The sequence below is a fragment of the Dermacentor albipictus genome, chromosome 2 (assembly GCF_038994185.2).
Source record: "Dermacentor albipictus isolate Rhodes 1998 colony chromosome 2, USDA_Dalb.pri_finalv2, whole genome shotgun sequence".
Classification (NCBI taxonomy): Eukaryota; Metazoa; Arthropoda; class Arachnida; order Ixodida; family Ixodidae; genus Dermacentor; species Dermacentor albipictus.
In genome coordinates, this window is record NC_091822.1 from 134,544,516 (window position 1) to 134,560,004 (window position 15,489).

The 15,489-nt window shown below is 49.1% G+C and overlaps 1 protein-coding gene across 5 annotated transcripts in view; it reads left to right on the plus strand.

Moving 5' to 3' along the window:
• LOC135917996 (microtubule-associated protein futsch-like) overlaps positions 1 to 15,489 on the plus strand; it is a 302,288-nt gene that overhangs the window by 177,098 nt on the left and 109,701 nt on the right. The window contains exon 1 of one of the 5 annotated variants that reach the window (XM_065451671.1): positions 10,174 to 10,277. The exons of the other annotated variants lie outside the window; for them this stretch is intronic. The gene's annotated coding sequence lies outside the window, so the exon portion shown is untranslated. Of the gene's footprint in view, positions 1 to 10,173; positions 10,278 to 15,489 lie in introns of those variants that run through there. 5 annotated transcript variants of the gene reach the window in all.

A 15,489-nucleotide genomic window follows, 5' to 3' on the forward strand; every position in this document is an offset into this window, starting at 1 on the left:
CTGGAATGCACGCAGGTAGTCGAATGTATATAAAGCGTAGGTGGTATTCATCGAATAATTATTAAAGGGTCATTAGGCTTCTTTTGCCCAGGCTCTGTTGTTGTTGTAGTTGCTGCTTCTGCTTCTGTTTTTGTTGGCGTCGTCGTGTTCCTTTTCTTTTTGCAGCCAAAATTAATTGCTCTAGATGAGTCCTATCGGACTGCAGTCTGTACATATAGGACTTATAATATGTAGATCTACATTTTCCGTAGTGTTTCTGCTAAATCGAGCCTTTCATTGCCTACCTTCCCTTTGTTTCGCGTTGATGTGGCGTACGTCGGATTCTGCGCAAGTAGGTTCAGCGGGGTTTTAAAACAGGCATTCTCGGAATTTAAGAAGCGTTGCAGTTTCGCCCGAAAGGCGAAGCATCGATTGCAATAGCAAATTAGTGTACAGCTGTATGAAGTAAGGATAGTAGTTTTATCGGCCATATAAACATGGAAACATTCGCCTGCTGACTTAACATGCATGGTGTCAGCACACACAAGCAAACATGAACACACCACGCTCGACGAGCGCGGACATTCGCTGCCGAAGCACCGGTATGAACAAGTGCGGCAGCAGCAGCGAGCGAAGTGACCTCCGTGTCGTCTATCGCTTCAACCCAAGAGCGGCCGGAATACGGAGTGCACAAAGGTATGAGCCGTCTGCAGATCCCTTTCAAGATACGGCGCGCGCGATCGCGAGCGGCCGTGCAAAGTACGCACTTGTTGGCGGAGCCGAAGCTGCCCCCTCCTCCCACCCGCGCTACCTTCCCGCTTTCCTCCATGGCGCGCTAGATTGAGCCGCGCTAGACTGAGCCACGATCATCAGTTCCACTTGCGTCCGGTCGCGAAATGCACAATTTCTGCCGGAGCACAACGCCGCCCCCCCCCCCGCCCCTCTCCCTCCCACACACCCACGGCCTTCCGAGCGACGGAAGACGGTGCTTTTGCCCTCCGCTTTCCCCTTCGGGCGCGCCAGATGGAGCCGCCATCGTCGGCTTCCCTCGGGTGCTTTCGCTCGCACATACCGCATACGACGCGCGGCGACGGTGTTATTGCCCTTGGACTTTATACGGAACATCATGGTGACGCCGACGGTGACGGCAAAAATGCGCCTGTAGTGTCCCTAAAATTGATATCTCGTAGAAAAAATAAACAGAGAGAAAGGTCATGTGTTTGAAGCCGTCGGATCTTGACTTTCCAGGCACAATACAATAGCCCAACGGTCTTTAACCATTAGGCACAGGCTTCTAACGCACCCTTAGTTTCCGGCTTCTTTGAATCTTTCGCTCGCAGTAGCTAGCTCAAAAAAGATGAAAACTGTCCGTTTGCATATTTAGTACTGCATAACTTGAGGTACGGCGGAAAAGGCTTTGTACAATGTTTTGGTGTAGCGCTGTGTCTTCGTCTCATCTGCCGTCTTGCATTTCTTTTGCACTTTACCTGAAGGCAGCCACGATTTGAGACGATTGGAAAGTGCATTTGCGGTAGTAGACCACTAAATAATGAAGAATTCAGTGCCGACTATAAGACCAAACAATGATTCGCTTATACTAATTTTTACAGTGCGTGGCATATACCATAATACACTATCTTTTGTTTTGTTTTTCAATATAGACGCAATTCGCGTAACAGGAGAAATTAAGAAAGTGCGTTCTTACCAAGAAATTAGTCTTTCTTGTCGTAACCAGCTATCTTTCTGCGTATTTCCTTACGCGAAATGTATGCCGCTCTGAACATTTCCGAGTGAAAAGCAGGAAACGGATGTCATTTGCAGTAGCAAGTGGCCGCGATATCGATCGCGTTTACCGTGGAAAGCTGGATTACGCATTATCATTTATGCAGAGGGAAAGATTTCGAATTCTCTTTTCCCTGGAAGAACAAGTCATGAATTCTTCAAACACACGCACAAAAAAAGAAAAAAGAATGTAGTGCAAGAGTCCCTCTGGTCGTCTCGTGCAGCGTTCGATGTAAGGTACCGCAGCGCTTCGTGGTTCGATAACAGCAGCTGTGAATGGGAACCCGTACCTACCACCTGCCGAGGTTGGTGTTGCTTTCCCCATTCGCTGTAATGTCAGCTCGAAGCATTCGAAGATTCTGTCGCTGACACGACCCGTCAGTTATGTTTAAGCGTTGTGATAGATTATAAATGCGAGTCTGTTTTCGTATTTGGCTGCGTCAGATTCTTTCGTACTCGCCGGCTCGTCCTTAGAACGACGACCGTTTGCTGGTTTTCTGTGAGGAAAGCAGTTGACATTCGCCAGTTTTATAACGCGCATTCCCAGCCACGACATAACGTTTTCAAGGATGCCACACGCGTTTGCACTACCGCGCACATTCACCACCAAAGGCCAGGGACTTTAGTGCTATGTGCACTTTCTAACGTAGAAAAGTTGCTTTGCGTAGTTCACGCACTTGATGCTGTTTTTCTTGCTTGTCTCTTGTTGTTTTTGTCTTTAGATACACGCCAATGGCCTCCCGTTTAACTCCTATGGGATAAAACTACAGTGAGGACGCTGAGCATCTGAGCGAAAATGAAATCGGGCAAAACCCACCTCGCGATGAATGTCGACGTTAATGCGATTCGCATTGAAGCGATGCAGCCGCACACTGTATTGCAACTTGCCAAACGCGTCATGTATAAGACGTGTACTACAGCCGGGCTCCTCTATCGCGCTTCCTTCTGTGCATGCAGCGCCATCTAGGGGTTTCCGCGCGTGGCCTCAGAGAAGCACAGTGCGCCGGTGCTTATATGCGCTGAGAATCGTGCCCTCGCTGCCCAGCGCGCATTCGTGGCGTAGTATGCTAAACCGTTTGGCTGCTGTGCTTGAGGAACTCCTGCGACGTTGGTTCAGTTCCACCCAACCAATTCTGGGAGATTGCAACCAAGTGGCACATATACCGACTGTCACATGCCTAGCTGCACGTACCCAGTGGCGCAAGTAGTTGTCTATATGGGCAGCACCTGGTGTCCAATGTCCAGTGGTTTAAGTTCGGGCTTAGACACAGTGACGCATATCCAGCAGCTTACGTTGTGGCGTGAAAGAAGTTAGATACTATACCCCGAAGTGGGTAAATTTATTTTCCAAGAAATTTTGATCGCATTAAGATTCCATGAGCGCCTGCAGTAGCTTGCAGTAGCTGCAGTAGCTTGCAGTAGCTGCAGTGCAGACGTCTGCGTCGTCTTGTGGCTTAGCACGAGGTTGCAGGAGTCATTCAGTCAGTCGGTCGGTTGGTCGACAAATAAATCAACCATTTGTACGATTTACAGCGTAATATACGAAGAAAATCGGTCAGTGAAGCCAAAGAAGGCATAAGGAAAAGGACCATATGTTCAATTGAAATGTAAAGGAAGTGAGGAAATGGGAAGTGAAAGTGGTCTGAAAGACAACTTGGCGCAGGCTGGAGCCGAACCGACATCTTCCGCATTACACGTGCAATCCTTCCCTAATTAAGCTACTGTTTTGGCCATGCTCCCGTCACTTCCTTGGCCATTTGTGTATGTATAAAAAAGCCCTAGGAATGTTAGCCCTCACGGACATGGCGGTGGATGGCCGTGAACTTGCCTGTGGAATATCTTAGAAACACAGAGTGAAAAGCTATTCATACAATTTCCGAGGGAATTCTCAAGGTAGAGGAAGTTACCCTTGCGTAAAGAATATCGTTGGCACTAGTAGTAGTAGTAGTAGTAGTAGTAGTAGTAGTAGTAGTAGTAGTACTAGCAGCAGCAGCAGCAGCAGTAGTATTAGAATTCTATACACCGTTAAAATGTAAGGCATCGCGTGTGGAAAGCTGGTCTTGCTTCTTCTCCCACCGGCGAGCAGACTCCTTAGTCCAGAAGTCCAGCAGCACTCACCGTCCGTCTCGCGTGAGTATGAATCCAGGCTACATGTCGAAGACTTGAAGTGCTCGGCGGTTGCGCAAAACACATGTTTGCAATTAGTTCATCTCTATACGGCATCGGTCACTAACTTCATTACCTTTACGAGCACAAGGAAACGCGCGCTTCATGAAAAAGAAATAAAGAAATAAAAGAAAACGAGCCGAAGAAAGAGAAACGTCTGCCGTAATTATTTGGCGCACGTAATGGGGGCGTGTGCGCCGGCGGTCTGGCGAGATTGAGTGGCTCGGATTTCACGTGTCGCACCTTTTCATCCCGGTCGCCCTCCAACCCAGCGTTGCCTGATTATTTCGCCTCCATAGTGTGCCGTCCGGCCTGGATAGAGCTTGATTGACCAGTTGCATTCAGAAGGCAGCGCTTGGGCGGAGTAATATACGGCAACCCTTCCACAGCTAGGCCACTGACGGCCATTCAACAACCCCCTTTCCTTTTAAGCCAGAAAGCGTAACCTAAGAGTAGAAAAAAACATAGCTACGAGTGGAGAGTGGCTTTGTTTTTCCTCTACCTTCAGTACGACTTCTAAAATGTGGAAGAAATCTACTCCTTAATAGGTTTGATACAGGATGTCACGCTTTCTTTTGTGATGGTTTAGCACGATCGTCATGAAAAAACGTAGCGGTCACGTCAAAGCACTTAATGGTTGACAGCGCAAAGGAAGAAAGATGTGCTTCCTCCAAATGTGTGCGCCTACAATCCTGTGCCGATGAGCCACGTTTCGCGGAAAGAGCGGTTTCGGTAGCACCATTTTACGCGCGCCACACAGCTACTTGTGGCCTGTACGATCTCTTGGTGAAAGCTTTTCTGACAAACGATGCATTACTGTCGGCATACACGCGTTGGCAATGGTGAGCGACTAAAACATCACTGACGCGTCTCGCATCGCAGCATTTGCCTGATGACCACTGCAAGACATGTTTGTCTTCCGTGTGTACCAGTATTGAGCGTGTCTTCGGAAAAATGCTCAAACGCGGGGAAAACGATGTTAAAGTAATGACGGTGAAGCCTGGACGAAGGTAACGAGTGGATACGAAGGGGGCGCGCTCGCGATTGGTCGCCGTCGCGACGCTCCTGCAATCATGTCTTTTTCCAGTGTAGAAAGAGCAAACGAAAATAAGATAGGCAGAAAACAGAAAAACGCGTACTACACAGCGAAGGGAAGAGAACAAGACATGTTCATTGCGTCTAATTGCACACCACCGCTCCGATATTGCCACCCCTCCCACAGCTCGCACCTTCTTTTTTCATTACCTTTTGTAAGTTGAAAAACCCAGCAGGAGCAAGGAGAGAGAGAGGGAGAGAGAGAGAGAGAGAGAGAGAGAGAGAGAGAGAGAGAAGGAAATAAACGCTGGAAATAATAACGCGGGCGAATTCTTAAGCGAAGTGCGGGTCGTGGCGTAAGAGAATCAATTTTCACGGAAACAAAGGGAACCTCGGCGAGGTCACGCGCGACGTAATTCCGCGAGAGCGGCGCGGCGTTATGTCGCTGCGTACACAGACGTGCGGGCGGACAATCAGCGTTGCTTTTCGCTTGGTGCCGCCGTCACAGCGGCGGCTGTCGGAACATGGCACATTGATCGCTCAAGAGCGTCCTTGTGCGACGAGAAACGGGTCATTAAAAAATATATATATCGACCCGAGGCGTGATGAGTGGGCGTGTGCTATACTCTCAGCCTGCCCTCTCTCTATCTCTCTCTTTTCTTTCTGTGACCGTTCCGTTCTGTGACGTTCCGTAAGACTCCGCCAGCAATGACGCGCTATTCTGCGTGATCCATCCATGGAGATGTCGCGTGCTGGTGCCCAGACCATGCACCTGTGGATCGGTCGCAGTGTTCAATCGATGGCGGCGCTGGTATGGCGTGCCGTCATTTCGTTGGCGTGCGCTCAGGAGGAGCTCAGTCGTTCTTCCGCTTAGCTGAGGCGTTATCACGCCAGCGTTAAACTAACGCAAAAAAATGGTCGAGTATTTTTGTTTTTCTTCTTGGGACCTCTCGGCGCATTCTTGTATTTATTTTAGCTAATCGATGCGTGCGAAGTACTGTACAGGTTTCGTACAAAAAATGTGAATGCGCCCGCACATTCTCAAAGTTGTGGATTCTCTCCCCACACACCCACCTACCTTATACAACTCTGTTGATGCGCAATACGAATTACGTCGAAAACTATTTTAACGCGACAGCGTTAAGGAGCTCGTGTCGCAGAAAAGCCAGTGTCGTCGGTGTCGGCGTCCGCGGCGTTGGCCGTGAGCGATAAATCACGGCAGGCACTTCATAAATAAAAAGCAACTTCCAAGATGGGCTGGGTGGGAATCGAACCAGGGTCTCCGGAGTGTGAGACGGAGACGCTACCACTCAGCCACGAGTTCGATGCTTGAAAGCGGTACAAACGCGCTTCTAGTGAACGTGGTGTTGCCTTAAAAACGTGCCGTAGAAAGTTATACTGCAGCGTATATCGGTAATTATGAGCATGTAACTTACAGAAGTCGCATTTACACGAGTAGCGAAGTACGTTTCCGCTGCATTTCTTCTGCGCTTACCGCACACGCAGAGCCATGTTGCGGCAAACACAGAAGACCCCCTCCTCTCAATGTACGGCGCTGCCCCGACAGGTGGCGTGCCATGCGCGCATTGGGGCTGTGCGCGGACCGGCCTCGACTCCCTCTCCCCTGACGACGCTTCGCCGTGCTCCCACGCGGGTTGCAGAATCAAGCGCCGTTCCTTTCTTTAGATTACTATCTATCTATCTCTCTGCCCGTGCCGATCACGATGTTTGGCTGGCGTAGATCGTTTCCCCCTCCGAGACACCAAGTTCTTTGGTTCGTTCCGTTTGCTCAGGCGCGCGTTTCGTTGCCGCGCCGAACGCAGCGTTGCTCGACGCTCTCCGTGTGATAGGTGGCCGCAAAGTCCGATGCGCGGCGCCTCGTAAGTGATCCCTGCGCCGTAGCGCATTGTCTTACACCCCTTGGCGGGTCGATGGGAACGCTGTCGCGTTCCACTCTTGAAGGCGAAGCTTAAGCGTCCTCCAATTTTTTAACGTAATGTCGTTAAGGGCCCCGTCTCTCGACGAAAAATCATTCCGGACCACAACCACCCAGGCCCTCTGCGTGGCGCAGAGATGTTACTAAACTAATTGAATTCCTCAAAGTAACGTGTGTCAGAAAAAATCGTAAAATACAACCTAAACACAACCTACAGACAGGATAGCGTCGGATTGTAATTGTAAGCGGTCAATTTAGGAATCACAAGCTTCACGAGCAGGGGGAAATACTATAGCAGGGGGAAAGTAAACATGTCCACACTAGAGATTACTAAGAGGCGATTGGAAGATTGGTGTAAGCAAGGAAACGACAAACAACGGAGGCGTACAAAGTTCACAATCAGGGTTGAGAAACATTGGTTATGGGAATTCATCGTGGGCTTTTTTTTCTTTTTTCTTTTTTTACATCGGTAGGACATTAGGCAATAAAATAAAAAGAGTTTGGTGGCGCAACCTACCGCCCCGTTCCAAAGGGGATGCTCATAACATCCATCCATCCATCCATTCATCCATCACGGCCCCCGGAAGAGCCAGCGTTTGAATTAGAAGGCTCTGCTTGCATAGCGTTCGCCGCCAGCGTTTCCCGGTAAACATTCCCGGTAAACATTACGGTTATCTAAGCTGCTATTGACGGGAAGCGTGAGAAGCAGTCAGGCATTTTGGAATGCTATGGCGTTCCCCTCTTAAAGGCGAAGCTTTAAGCGTCCTCCCGCGTTTATGTGTTCCTTCTTGGCACGGGTGAAAGCGCTTTCGAAATATTAAATAACGAGTGACTCAGAACACCGGTCGTGCACTAGTTGATTTGCTAGCAAGTCACTTATCGTTCCTTATTTGATAACGAGCAGATGAAACTGCGCTGAATGTGTCAGTGCCAGTAGAAGCTTTTCCGCAAAGTAAAATATAGACTCTCGTTCTCTGCGATGATTAGACTTCGTCTGTGCTGCCAAACATGTTGAATCTTATTCCTGATTCGCGAATCTTTAGCAGTGTTCGAAAGAGCAAGGGAACGTTTCTCCGGCGTTGGAAGATTTCGTGACGTTCCTCTTTAGCGGCCGTTAATCGCCTGTTGGCGATCTAATTTTCGAGTAATTGTGGCGTTATATGTGACGCAGAGCACGTTCAGGTATGCGACTTTTACTTCACGATGCGTATGCATGGAAACATCCCTGTTGACGTCATATTTTGTACTAACTTCCTTTTCAGTAAATCTGTACGTTAGATTTCGTGATGAAGCTGCCTATACAATTTCAATGGAAACATTTGTAAACTTTTTCGCTTGCCCCGTTCCTTTCGAGCACCCTGTTTTTTTTGTATGTATATGTACAATAAGCGTGGCGTGTATGGTATAATACTGTGTTGCGCAGCATTACATTGGTATATGAAAAAGGCGGCCTTGTATATGTTTAATGCAGCGGACAAGCAATATAAGAAAGATGGAGGTGATGGGACTGAATTTCAGCCACCGAAGAAAATAATTTTGCGCTCTCAGATGTTATTTTTAATATAACCCCTTAAAACTATTTTGTGAACTCGGAGGGTGTCTACGTCCACAGCGCAACTTTTCTTCACCACGAAGAAAATACTATTGCAGGTAGTGGTAGAGCAACCGCTTCGGAGCCACGGGTTTCTTCTACGCTAGAGTCCACGTAGAATCGTGAGCTGTTGTGAACTGAATTTATTTGAAATTTTATTTTGTTTTCTAAGGTTTCCAGCGTGGTGTTAGAAGAACGCGTGACGTGACAAGGAATCGTGATTTTACAGGAATACCCGAATGCCAAGCCCTTAGCTGCTTAGCGTTGTGAAAGCCAGAGTGCCGTGTGCCCAGCAGACGGCTATGCGAAGCACAACGCTCCTAATGAAACTGGCGTCCTAAATACGCATGCGCATCGTTAATGCAAAGAAGTTTATCGAAATCCTGTGCACATATTCTGTCCGAAGCGCGCGTGTAAGTTCGCGCTTCGTTTTGCGTTTGCATCGTGAATGAGCAAGAAGCTTGTGTTTTACGATGCCATGTGTCTGAAAATGTAGTGGGACGGATGTGAAACGTTGGCTTGGCCGGTGCACTGACAGCATGTGTTCACGAGTCCTTCATTGGTCTGCATTTAAGAGTACGTGAAACTCCCGTGTAAGTGATTGCGGCGATAGGATGGAATAGACTTGGCGTACTGTATTTTTAGTGCCGTTGTAAAAGATAAAAATAACCCACGAGAGCGGCGCCCTTTCTCGAAAAAATCCAACTGAGGCGAAAAAGAAAATAACGAATTTGACGACAACATCATCTTTTACTGTCCCTTCTATGAATAAAAATGCTGGCATCTGTCACAGTTTCTTATGTCATTTTTTATTTTTGGTGTAGGGTGCTTTGAGGCATAGTTACGATAAATGCTTTAAAACGAATATAACCCAGCATCGCACGCGATCGAAGTCCAGTAACGCTGAGTAGTGACAATTGGCTCCCTTACATACGCTATCTGCATGGTGATCCCTGACTGTCGCTTGAATTCATTATAGCGTCCACTTTGCGCAACTTTAGCAACTGCCTGTCAAGGCTTATCTTTAGTGTTTGGTGTCGTGCTGCTCTTTCTCACCGCAAGCCACCAAGCAGTGAAGGCAGATAAGGACTCTAAAAAGAGTTGCGGCCGTGCTCACAAGAATCTTACGCTAGAGCTGCTCGTAATAGCAGATGGCAGCTATTCGCAATGCTGAATATATTATTACGAAAGGCGGCCATGCAATGTCAAAGAGCCCTCAAAGACACTGTTTCTGCAATTTCTCCTACACAAAGTAGCGCGAAATAATCACGTGGCAAATTTTTGCAAGTGGACAATGCACAGGGCCATGAAGCACTTCTATATGGCCACACGCACCGCTTGGAAGCCACAGAAATGAAGAAAAAGAAAAGTCAAATACAAGGATTAACTTTAGCGCCGTGCTGCTTGCAGAGGTTGCCGTTTTGCTCCGCCTTTAGCATCAAACTTTCGTTTCCTTGCGCCACTATTCGCACACAAGGAATTAGTTACAAATAAAAAAAGAGAAACAGCTGATTCGTGCCTCACGTCGTGTGCACTCCAGCTGCGAATGCGTTGCACCCGTCGATCTCAGGACCAATTTCGTTGTTTGTATTCCGGCTCAAAGGTGGCGCCACGCCGTCCACGGTGTATTGCGGTGACTGCCGCAGCGCCATCTACTGATCAGCTGCGCGACTCCGGCCATGCGTGACAGTTGGCTGCATATGACTGAGTCTGTTGCGTAGAACACGTGCAAAACGACGGCGGGCTGTGGATGTGAACACAATTCGATCGCTGGATATGCGTGTCAAGGTAAGCTGATGACGCTTCGTTGTTTAGGGAACGCCAGGTGCGTCGTAATCTTTGGGGTAGACTTTTTCAGGACGCTGCCTCCTCCGTTGCTATCGCTCGTTTGTGCAGTTGGTACACCTCGTCCGTGCTCCTCTCTCTTTCTCTTTCTATCCCCACGCGCTCTCCTCCCGTGCAGGGTAGCCAACCAGAACTACTTCTGGGTAATCTTGCTGAATTTCTTTGCATCACTGCGGACTCGCTCTTGCCTTCGCCGTATTGCGCGCGAAACGCTGTGGGCAGGACATGTTTGCCGGCAGCACTATTTTCCTTCTTATAGGCGTGCTAAATTGCGCTAAGGCTGCTGCGTTAGTTGTATACTATACAACTAACGTGTAACTTATCGTTCGTTGTATACTATACAACAAACGAGAAGGAAATTTGTTGCAACTAAGAAATTTGTATACGAATCTATTGTTCTTCGTTTTTCTTTACTTCGTTCTAGGCCAATGTGACGGCGTACTTGCGCTGCATTTCGCCGGTAATCCCGTCACGGGATTACAATCATGCGATATGCGTAATAGGGGCATTCATTAATGCTTATACATGGTCCACATGCATGGTCCATATATGGCCTGCACTACGCGTGTATTTCGTTTTACGTACTTGTTCTACCCTCAGGAAAAGAAAACGATATTGACTGTGCAACCGGCAACGGAGGACACAACATGCCTATTGTCAGAAAAAAGTCCGAGCCGTTATGCAGACAGTGTGCTGAACCAAACAGTGGTACCTTCGTATACACCTGTGCCGTCGTTTCTCCCGTCGTCGTCTTTTGGTCCTAGTTGTCGCGTCGCTTGCGAATGTATTTTTATTTCTTTATTTCTCACGCAACGTGGTTCTATTAGCACCATCTGCAACCTGTTTCGAAACGCCTTCGCTCGCGCAAAAAAAATGGTATTCCCACCGTATTATAAAAAAAGATGTAGTGTACATGTATAGGAGGAAAAAAGCAAAAAATAGAAAAAAAAGCAAACACAGAACGGCCCACTGATTTGGCCAGCGTAACGTAGCACAGGGACGACAGAGAGGAAGCAAGCACGCTCAACTTGCGTTAACTGCGCCTAGCGCAGATGTCGAATATGGCGCTGCACATGTATGCTGTGTGTACGTGGCTAGCAAGAGTGTACAGGTACAGCTTTGTTTTCTGGAGCGCCGGCGGTTTTGGCGAATATGACAGTGACAGCTGCTCCGGTACGCGGGCGAGTCGCACCGGAAATGGCGATAATTAAACGTCTGTCTCCTCACGATGTTGTCAGCGCATGTGTGCAGCTATAGAAATATAAAGCTGTGGGGCTCGAAAGGTGAATCTGGGAAGATACATAACAGCGGCTGAACGCACTCGTATTTAACGATTGGCCGCGGTGCCCAGCATGCATCGGTGTAGGCTCCTGGGAGAAGCGTGGAAGGCGACAGAACAGGGGCCGTATTCACAGACGGCTCTGATTCTGCTAGAATTGTGTGTAAGAGCAAATTACAGCCAGTCTTGATGCCGGACATAATATTAACAAAGGCGACCAGCCAATGGCAAAGAGCACTTACGAACAAACAGCTTTCCGAATTCGGCCTTGGAAGCGCTTGATACAGCGTGCTTGTAAGCGTGCTCTTGTTTGTAACAACAACAACAACAACAACAACGACGACGACGACGACGACGACGACGTAATACATATTGTGGGTCTGGGCGTAAGCTTTCGAAAATGTGCCACAAATTTCTGACTTTTCCTGCTCAGGCGCAGGAAGATGGTTGTAAACTTCACACTCCTCTTCCCTTCCTGATCTTTTCCATAAGGCCCTGGAAATGTCCAGCGCTGTATGTTGAAACCTAGAAAAGCCACCCGCGCCCTTATTTCGGATTGGTCGACACTTGTGGTTCGATCTCTTCCCCGCTTTATTGCGTGCGCGCTCCGTCGTTGTCGCCGTCGTCGCTGTTTTCGTCGTCGTCAGGCTTCATTAACATCGTTATTGCTGCGATAGAAATTATATGAGGACCTTAGGCGAATTTTCCTCGTCGTCGTCTGCGTAGGCGTCGCCATTGCATTGGTGTTCCATAGAGTGCCATAAGAGGTGGGAAGCATGCAAGGGTGAGACGAGAAGAATGGCGGCTCGAAGCGCGCCGTCTTCCCGCGCGCCGAATGTTGGCGGTCACGTGATCATGCGCGCTCAAAACGGGGAGAGCAGGAGGTGAAGGGGTGCGTGGTGAGCAGGCGAGCGCGTCTTCTTCAGCCTAGCCATGGCGAGGTTAAGGGCTGTTAGATATGGCGCCGTTTCCTGAGGCTACTTCGAGTTCCCCAAACCACTTCGAATCGCAGCACAGCTAATTGAGGAATGCAGAAGCAGGAAAGCACATTCCAGAGGAGCACCAGACAAGTGCAATAAAGTTTGTAAGCCGCCGGTAGCTATTCTCTGCTTGACTCTTCCAGAAAGCGAGGGGATAGCACGGCATTGTTGGAAGTGAAGTGGGTGCCAAACCAAGACGGCGGTAATGCACCGTGACAGCCAGACGTGCCGGGAAGGTCCAAGCGTACCTCTTCATCACCTTTGAAGAGGACAATTGCTACCGCTGAGGGGCCGTAGCACCGGGAGTTGGTGAACCCTCGGACAATGGAGCATGAGCGCCCCTTCCCTTCTCCTCCTTGGAAGAAGCGCATTGCCAGACTGCGAGGCAAGATCGCAGGGGGATCAAGTGATCAAGGGAGGAGGACCAGGCGCCGACTCTCTTCGCCGGGTATGACACCATCGCACGGGCGCCTACCATTGGCTGAAAGTGGCGTCATCAGAGCGGACTCTCCCATTGGTCGAACATGACGCGACTTCCAGTGCTCGAAGGGTTTATCAGAAGCGTTCCAGAGAGACTAGAGCATTCCCTGATTCCCTGATTCACCTCTCTCGAACTTCTTGCCGCGGGCCGCAGCGTCCGAGTTGCTGCCGGCCCGTAGTGACTGTACGACTGTTACTCGTCTCTCACCCCCTTGTAAATAATGTAGAATAAACCCTCCCAAGTTTGTTTTTCATCCCGAAGTCCGTCCTCCAACCCCTACAGGGCCTACGTAGGTGGCGCCCTATCATACAGCAAACTTGCAGCGGGTGCAAAGACCAGGCGAGCCGACTTGGCTAGTGCATTCATGTTCGCTGTCTCCCCGTGCGTCTAGTGTTTGTGTCATCGTAATATTCTCTAGTTTTGGGGACGCGTTGAAGTGCGAGGCATTGCGAATCGTTCGCTACCCGCTGCCGGCGCAGTTCGTAACGCACGCGTTGTGACAGCGAGTGTTCGCGGTTACCGAGGGATATCTGTTCATCTTTGCCCGGGCACGTGGGACATCATGCTTGCTAATTAGCAAGCGAATGTTTACTGCAATATATACACAGCTGATAGCTGAGAGAGACCTTCGTCCTGCAGTAGGCATGAAATAGGCTGATGATGACGAGGATACGGCTCATAAAACTACGAACCTTACTTCACTTAGTTATCTAATACTTTTACATCGCTGTTAATGCTTTACGTTTCGTGCGAAACCGCGACATTTTTGTTCTTTTGCCCCTCCGGAGGAGCTCAGTGGCATGAGGTTTTGCTTTCGAGCACCAGGTCACGGTTTCGGCTGTCCGCCGCGTCTGCCTCACTTTTATGGGAGCGAAATGCAAACGGTCGTGTACCTACCCTTCTGTGTATGGTAGAGAAGCCCACCTGGCCGAAATTATTCCGGCGCTTTCCACCACGGCGTCCCTGGTAGCCTGTGATGTTTTCATGCGTTAGACCGCGCCATTTTGATGTGTTTTTGTCGTGCGCGCGTCGTCATGCAACCTTCGTTGTTATTTTCTCCTCGGTGTGACGTCATCGTAGTCGTCGCCAGCATCGTCATGCAGACGCGGTCTTCATATTGCTGTTGTCCTTAGGAAGCTCCAATGCCATCGTAATCGTCGTTACTGCTCTGTCCTCTTCGTCGTCATCTTATAGATGCTGCAGTCTTCGTCGTCATTGTCTTTGTTGCCTTGGTCGTCATGCCATCCTGTCTGTCTCTGATGTTGCTTGGCTCTGCGCCAGCTGCAGAAACAAAAACACACTTTGACAATCTGTAGATTGCATCTCAGTTATCTTCTTCTGTCCCTCTCTTTCCCCCATCTCTCTCTACCTAATTGAAACGAAAACATCGTCTTGCGTCTTCTGTCAGGTCTGTGACGTTCGCGCGCACTGGTTAGCTCAGCGATGAAAGCTATAGGCGCCAAGAGAGCGCGGCACTGTGTCTTGTTTCTCAAAATTCGTGTAGCTCGTCTGTTATTGTAGTACTATAGCTCTCTCGTTCACACCTCAACTAAAAGAATGCACACTTCACGCACTGTGCGAATCGATTATTTGCGAATATTTTCGCAGGTATCTGGTCGTCCAGTAACGTTTGGGGTTCTTCGAAGGCTTCCTAAATGGACCAGCGTGTTCGTGTAAAGCATTCAGTTGAGTTCGACGCGAGCCCGTGTGTGACGACAGAAGCAAGACGACGGCTTCGACGACGGCGACACCATTACTCTGCTAAGAAACGTTACAACGTGTTCAGTTACTAGTTGCGCCCATCCCGAAAGCGGCACAATGCCGAGCGCAATCTTCGTATGGTTGTCTGACAAGAGGAAATGACTGGGAAATGTGGGCCGATCCCAAAGGCAGTGGCGCCTACCACATCGTCTCAAAGCGTGAGCTGCCCGAGGTAAGAATAGGAGAAGCTGACACGCTAGCGCTGGTGATGCGAGGGAACGGGTGGGGTGAGTCTGTGGCCGAATAGACACGGGAAAAATAGAGCGCGCTCACGCGCTCTTGCTCGTGCACTGTGACGGGACACATTCGCCATTCTTCTCAGAGTTAGTTGGCGTTGGCGCCAGAGAAGCATGCGCGAACTATGAAATAAAGGATGTGACCAGGGCCTAAAAGTTAGAACCTCGGTCTGCCGTGGTCGGCAGCCCGATGTTGGGTGTCCCTATCGGGCAATTTCGAAATATATTATGACGAAGCGAGACGAGACAGGAATTTACCGAATAGGGCGTGCGATGAGCCAAATAATGATTTGCATTGAAGAAGAAAAAAAAGTGTCAGGTTGCTTATTTTACTGTAGCCCAGAACTACCAGTTAAGGAAAGAATTACTTGAAGGAACATCTTGGCTTGCGTTACCATAAGTAACGGGAACAAGTCAT